The following is a 7,810-nucleotide window of genomic DNA, read 5'->3' on the forward strand; positions in this document are numbered from 1 at the left end:
GCACATAACAGAAATTATTCCATTTGTCAGGATCGGTTTCCTGCCTTAAAATTTTCCCTTAGCCCTATTTTGTCTCTTGAAGCTTCCTCAACACCTTATCTGCTCATGATGTTTTATTTTAAGAAAGCTCCTCCATGTTCTGTCTTCTCAACACTTTAAATAAACGTCGACCTACTCCAGAGATTTCCTAAAAGGCTTAGCTCTTTCCTGTAACCTGGTGGGTTATAAGTGAACCATAACCCCAAAGAGATATCGAACATTAACATTGTACAAACAATTTTCAGAACTGTTAAATTTGAAATAATTTGGATTGGGGATTTTTGAAAATAAGTTTACTTTTTGGGATGGGAATTTTTTAATTCTCCCTGGGTGCCCACAGGCAACTCAGGATTGTCTTGTGTTTTCTCATGTAGAATGTGGTCTTTTATGGGCCTCAGATCCTAAAACAAGAGACACACCTTTGAGGCTGCCAGTTTCTCAAATTCCAGGCTGGAGCAGAGACATATACTCTAATGACCCATAGACCCTAAAACCTATCTGGAGGAATAGATGTATCTCTCCTACAGCTTGGCACAAGGGGGTATAGGAAGGAGAACTGGAACTCCACACTGGCTTTCTATTTTCCTGGTTTCCTTACCATGTCAACTCTTCTCACTTTGTAGAGTTCGTATCTCCATTCTGATTCTACATATCTCCCTCAAGTCTATCGTTTTATGGTATCAACTTTAAGTACTAAAAATACCCAGGCTCTCACAACTGAAAAGCCTTCTGCCTCAAAGCTATTGTTCATAGGAATCGAAAAACATTTTGATGTATATTGGTAATTGGATGGCTTGTATCTTTCTCAGGGGAGAAGCCGGCGCTGCTTCCAAAAGGTCTGATGAAGGATTAGAGTGAAATAGATTGCTGGAGGAAAATACTAATTCCAGATTCTTACTCTGTTACTTATGTATTTGGAATGGTGTTAGCCAAACACACATGTGACTGCATTCTATGCGGATGGGCACTCAGAGCATTTTAGACTATTACGTGATAATGTCAGGGATAGTTGAGCAAAACCTGGGGTGAGAAGCCTAGAATCTCCTGACAGTCATTTCAAACTCTGTGAGGATTGGCCGTCAGTCAGCTTGAGAATGGTATTTCAACACCAGTAATTCATATTCACTGAATGTCACCTCTAGACATCTATTCCCAATATTGTAAAAATATTTATTTATGTTCTATTTACTTCCAGAAAAGCATTGGAGTGATTTACAACAAAATTGTATGAATACAATGAAACCATGAACCATTTAACCAATGATGAAAGTTTAGGAAGAAAAATGTTATAGCAAAATCCCAGGCTAGAGAAAGTTACTGCACTAAGCACAGAAATTAACTCTGCCTCTGAGACAACAAGGCCAAGACAAAACTCTCTCACTTTTCTCTGTATAATAAAACAAAAGTTATCAATTCATTAGTTGGGCTGAGAGACACTTGTCACTTGGGCCTTTATATGCTTATATAGAGGTGTTAGAACAATGTCTGAGCAACAATATCTTCAATAGCAGTTTTGCAAAAAACTTGTCTGTTTCTTCTATCAGCCTTTCTTTTTCTTTTTTCTTTTCTTTTCTTTTTTTTTGGCCGGGACTGGGTTTAAACCCACTACCCCCGAAATATGGGGCTGGCGCCCTACTCCTTGAGCCACAGACACCGCCCCATCAGCCTTTCTTTCACATAGAAAACCAAGCTCATAATAAAGTCACATTTGGAAAAAAAAATCTGTGGAAAGCTAGATTTACATAATCCAGATATAAAGTGTTGCCTGGACCTAATCTTATATTGGGAAATTTGAAGAATTTATGGGAATGTTTCTTAAGCCAGTGCTTCTCAAAGATTAATGGGTATAGGTACACTATATGGTCAACTTGTTAAAATTAAGTTTCTGATCCAGTAGGTCTAGGCCGGTGCCTGAGAATCTGCATTTCTACCAGGCTGCTAGGCTATGCCCTTCCTGCTGCTCCAAGGACAACACTTTGAGGAGAGACAACTTTCACATATCAGATGTCTCAAATGGGCTTTTGACACAAGCTTGAGATCAGAAAGAGTGGGGTCCCTATTATGCACCTTAGATTTAGTCAGTCATCTTTGGTATTTTGGCTGAAAGGATAGCAAATTTGGGTAGCAAATCTGATGTGTTTTATGTGAAGGTTAGAAGAGTAACAAATGAAGGGGTTGACTTTATATTTGTGTCTATTGTAGTTAGGCCTTTTTTTTTTTTTTTTTTTGCAAGAGCTGAGCGGTTCTCAAATTACTCAAGTAAAGAGTCGGGAAGAAGGGGGGTGGGTATTTATTGTATGGAAATTTGGCAGGAAGCCCTAATAGGAGTAGTGTCAATCATTAGGAAGCTGGCCAGCTACCTTCTCTAACTTTCTTTTTTTTGGAATCATTGCCTATGTGCTCCAGCCTCCTTTCACTCTCACTTTAGATGGTTTATTCCATCTTTCTCTTTCACAGCTTCTGCTTACTCCCAGTTAACCTTAACTTGCACATGGGCCCATTACAACCCCCAGTTCTACCTCCTGACCTGCCTTCATCATCCCTGACTGATGACAATTTCATTTTTTTGGGGGGGGGGTTGGACATGAAGTTCAAATTCTTGAGAAGTGCAATTTGATAATATTCCTTGGTGCACTGACACTTCCAGGACTTGGCTGCCATTATCCATGGATTCAATCAATGCTGTGGAGGAGGGGAAGGAGGTCGCTGATGCTTAGAAAAAGAAATATAACTAGCAATGACTGCCACTTCAGAGGGTCTGTGGGCAGAGGGACTCCTTCTTTTGCCTTTGGGAAGAGTCTGTGGTAAGACAAGCTTCTATGGCTTGGTCCATTTTCCTGATTTCTTAATGAAGGTTGAATTTTCTCTGCATAGAGGTGGCATTCAGGCAAGGCCAAGAAACATAGCAGGTGCTTTCTTGATCTCTTGTCTCTTCATACTCAGAGGCTAGCCCAACATGAATATTTCACAGGGTCAGTGAAGGGAATCATTTAAACTAACGAAAGTATAAGCTGCCACAGATTTGCTTTGTATTTTTGAGATGTTTTTATTTTAATTCAATGTAAAAAAAAAAAAAAGAAGCATCTAATCCATTCAAAATATCAATACATGCTTAGGCTTTAGGTGCTATGAATATAGGAGAGGGGACTTGGGTTAGTTTGGGTAAGTCATGATGGACAGATAGTCCCTCTCTGCCATCCCTAATTATTTTGTTCCCCCCACTGGAAGTTCTGCTTACTCATTCCCAGGACTTCAGAGTGTTTCAGAAGCCCAGGGGCCATTTTCTTTCTTCCCTTCCTTTCCTTCCTTCCCTTCCTTCCCTTCCTTCCCTTCCTTCCCTTCCTTCCCTTCCTTCCCTTCCTTCCTTTCCTTCCTTTCCTTCCTTTCTTTTCTTTCTTTTCTTTCCTTCTTTCCTTCTTTCCTTCTTTCCTTCTTTCTTTCTTTCTTTCTTTCTTTCTTTTTTCTTTCTTTCTTTTTTTGAGACAGAGTGTCACTCTGTCACCCTCAGTAGATTGCCATGGCATCACAGCTCACAGCAACCTCAAACTCTTGGGCTTAAGTGATTTTTTTGCCTCAGCCTCCCAATTACCTGGGACTATAGGTGCCCGGTACAATGCCCAGTTATTTTTTTTATTGTAGTTGTCATTGTTGTTTGGCAGGCCCAGGCCGGGTTTGAACCTGCCAGCCTTGGTGTATGTAGTCAGCACCCTCGCTGCTGAGCTACAGGCACCAAGGCCCAGAGGCCATTTTCTTGGAGGTAGTGTGTGTGCTCATGCCTATGCCTTTGTGTGCTGAGAGTGGGAGTGGGGAATAGAGGGATGTGTGAGAAACTGGACAAATGAGAGACCAACCTGGAGCCCCTACTGCGGAGTCTCACCTCCTTTCCTCTTTCAGCACTGTTTGTTCAGGAGAGAAATTACTCTTCCTTAATGGTTCCCCCCACACAGACTTTTAATAAGCACTATTTTCAGTTTTTATTTGCTGATCAATAAACTCAAGGGTAGGTCTTGTCTGTTCCCAGAGATAAAGAACTGCATGCATAACTGGTCTCTATCCAGCCAAACAAGTGCTGGTTTCTCTTTGTTTTTCATAGTGTTTCTGAGAGATAAGAGGAAACCACCCAGACATGGTACATGACCAGGGGAGGTTTTAAAATAATATTTTATAAACTTATTTTCTATTCTGAGCTGTGGATTAGGGATGGAAAGTAAAGGGGAGGGCACCACACATAGCATAAATAGACTTTTTTTCTGGGTTAAAAATAAGCAGGCAAACATACACACACACACAAATGTATGAATAAATGTTCTTCAGAAGAAAGAATAAGGCAATTTTTAGTTATAGGCTCAAAAGTCAAATAGGATGAATTTCAGTAATTCAAGTGTGCATCCCTGAAAATTCAGTGACTGTTCCCTACCTCAAACACTGCCTGTCATATAGATTCAAAAGCAGTATCATTCAGACAGGACCTAAGTAGAGTTGAAGAGCAAGATGTATTTCCAGAAGAAATAGGATGGAATCAGGGTAGAGTCCTAGTGAGTGCATGTCCTTCAAGGCTCTTAGCAGGTTTGTTTTGAGAGACAGCCAGGGTGGAGGGGATGATTTGAAGGGAATGATGCAAGATTTTAAATAAAGACTAAATGTAAGATCAGTTGGTCCCAACTAATAAAGGCACAGAGAGTACATGTTTTCAATAGCAAATGAAAATTATAGTAGCAATCTGAATGGGTACGGAGTAGGAAATCATTTAGGAGAAATTGTTATTAAGCTATAAGAACAACTTGGGGATGATATGGCAGGACAGTGAGGGATGTACAGGAAGGTTGAGGTCATCAGAAACGGTAGGCAGAAAGGAGTAGTAAACTCAAGAGACAAAGATAGATAATAAAAAGGAAATTTAAGTTGAAAGCCATTACATAATTGTTTTTGAGCAAGCAAATAAAAACCAAGGAGAGAAAGTAAAGTTTTAGTAAAGTTGAGCAGTACTTCATTGTCTTTGTTACATACTCTACTACTGGTTTTTTTCTCCATCTCTAGGTTCATAAACTTTAATTGCTCTATTGTAGATTTTTGTCTGTATTTCATCTCCAGCACTGGATAGTAAGTTCTCTGTAGGAGAAAAAAAATCTGTCCCATGCATTCTAGAATTTTCTCGAAATACCTAGTTTGGGGACTTACTGGAATAGCAGCTTAATAAATGCTAATTGGCAGACTTAATTAATGAATAGTTCCCTCTTTAGTTAATTATTTTTCCAAATTAAATGCTAGAAGTAACCAAAACCTGGATTACATTTCACTCTTCTAATGTTGGGTGAATCAGAGAAACAAGTTATGACATGAATCATTTGAACCTTATTTCAAAAGGAATCAGTGGGTCTAATGCCAGATATCAGCTAGAAAAATTAGGTGTGAGTTTTAGGTGAGAGAGAATAGAATCCAATGGACTTTTTCTTCATCCCAGATTCACTCAACCAGGCTAAACTTTTAAGTAAATTATTACTGTTGTTGTTGTTGTTATGATGTTAATATGACCAGTACTTTTCCTGTGCAGGCCTGCCTTTTGGGAAGGTTAGCTTCATGGATAAGAGGTCTTGTCTGTCTCGTTCATTGTCATCCAGCATCTAGAACAGGCTTCAATAATCATGGAAAGAAGGGGAGAGGGGAGAGGGGGAGTCAAGGAAAAGGGGAAGGGAGGGAGGGTTCTGCTTTTCCATATCAGTTAATTTGGCACTTCCTTATTCACTCATTAGTTATCAAGGGTCCTCCTCACATTCTGAGTTAGGCACCAAGGATACCAAAATAATGAGGTGCCAACAGTGTTTTCTGTCAAAGAACTGGTAGTCTAGTGAGAGAGACAAAGAAAGAGAGACAGGGACAGAAAAAGAGAGAGAGAGAGAGATACTGACCTAACACAGCAGGGGGGTAAGTGCTACATGAGAACAAGAGTCCTGGTGATGTGGGGGAGTGTGCCAAAGAGAGCATGTGCCACAGAAAGCATGTAATCTGCCAGAGGAAGGGTGGGATGCAGAGCACATTGCAAACCTGTGCAGAATCCTAATTAACTCCATGATGCTTTAAAGGCTTGAAAACATTTTAATCTCTACAGTCCTAAAAATGTGCATAAATTGAATAAAAAATGCAAGTTTCTGCAATTTAGCCATTTTCTATTCAGGGTCACTTTGATGTTAGAAGTTATTTTGTCTTGGTACTATTGGACTTTGATTTCATTCAGGGAATACAAATGGCAAGAGTGAATCAGTCATGCAGCATCTTGTCATAGAATCATGGCCTTACAAGCACAGCAGTGCATGTGACACAATCAAAGCCCTCTTGTCTGGGCCAGACCTGTACTACACAACAGCTTTGTTAAGCATGATCAGTTAGGAACACTATTTGTTCTTTTATTGGCAAATTCTTGTTTCTTTGACAAAGATTAATGATATAACAACCATAAGGTGGTCTTTGCACTTTACAACAGCCTACAGCAATAAGGCTGTGTGTTTTCCATCAAAACAGCAATTTTTCTGAAGAGGATAGATAAACTTGACAGCAAAGGGAGATTCAGTGGCCAAAAAAAAAAAAAAAAAAAAAATTATGCTTGTCTAAGCTTATTTACATATAGGAAAGGAATCTGGGGATATACTTATGGACTTTTTTCCCCCATCTTTTATACTTTCTGTCTGTATTTCTTTCTGTCTGTCTGTCTGTCTTTCTGTTTTTCTGTCTTTCTGCTTTTCTGTCTCTCTTTCTGTCTGCCTGTCTTTCTGTCTGTCTGTCTTTCTATCTTTCTTCATATTTCTGTCTTTCTGTCTGCCTTTCCATCTTTGTCTGTCTTTCTGTCTGTATCTCTTTATTTCTCTCTTTCTCCTTCCTTCTTTCTCTCTTTCCTTCCTTCCATCTTTCTGTCTGTCAGTCTTTCTATCTGTCCATCTCCCTGTCTGTTTTTCTGTCTTTATGTGTCTGTCTGTTTTTCTGTCTCTTTGTCTTTCTATCTTTCTATCTTTTTTTGTCTTTCTCTCTGCCTTTCCATCTTTCTGTCTGTCTTTCTGTGTGTGTGTCTCTCCTTTCTTTCTTTCCTTCCTTCCATCTGTCTTTCTGTCAGTTTGTCTGTCTTTGTCTTTCTCTCTTTCTGGCTGTGTGTCTTTTTGTCTTTCTTGCTGTCTTTCTATCTTTCTGTCTGTCTGTCTGTCGTTTTGTTTTGTCCATCTTTTTGTTTTTCTGTGTGTGTGTGTGTCTGTCTGTCTTTCTGTATTTCTGTCTGTCTCTGTTTTTCCCTCTCTCTTTCTGTCACTCTTTCTTTCTGTCTGTGTGTCTTTCTGTCCTCTCAGTCCATCTTTCTGTCGGTCCTTCTGTCTATGTGTCTTTCTGTCTTGCTCTCTGCCTGTTGTTCTGTCTTTCTATTTGTCCATGTTTCTGTCTTTCTTTCTGTCCTTCTTTCTGTTTGTCTGTCTTTCTTTGTATCTTTTTGTCTTTCTGTCTATCTTTCTGTCTGTCCATCTTTCTGTCTGTCTGTGTGTCTTTCTGTATTTCTGTCCTATCCCTTTTTCTTTCCTTTAAGACAAAGTCTCGGCTCGGCGCCTGTGGCTCAAGCGGCTAAGGCACCAGCCACATACACCTAAGGTGGCGGGTTCGAATCCCCAGCGTGGGCCCGCCAAACAACAATGATGGCTGCAGCCAAAAAATGGCCGGGCGTTGTGGTGGGTGCCTGTAGTCCCAGCTACTTGGGAGGCTGAGGCAGGAGACTCGCTTGAGCCCAGGAGTTGGAGGTTGC

General features: G+C 40.1%; 1 protein-coding gene across 2 annotated transcripts in view; it reads left to right on the forward strand.

Annotated features, from left to right (window-relative positions):
- LANCL3 (LanC like 3) overlaps positions 1-7,810 on the forward strand; it is a 98,830-nt gene that overhangs the window by 71,606 nt on the left and 19,414 nt on the right. The gene's annotated exons all lie outside the window — the stretch shown is intronic.

Source organism: Otolemur garnettii, unplaced genomic scaffold, assembly GCF_000181295.1.
Source record: "Otolemur garnettii isolate 467f Iridium unplaced genomic scaffold, OtoGar3 scaffold00158, whole genome shotgun sequence".
NCBI lineage: Eukaryota > Metazoa > Chordata > Mammalia > Primates > Galagidae > Otolemur > Otolemur garnettii.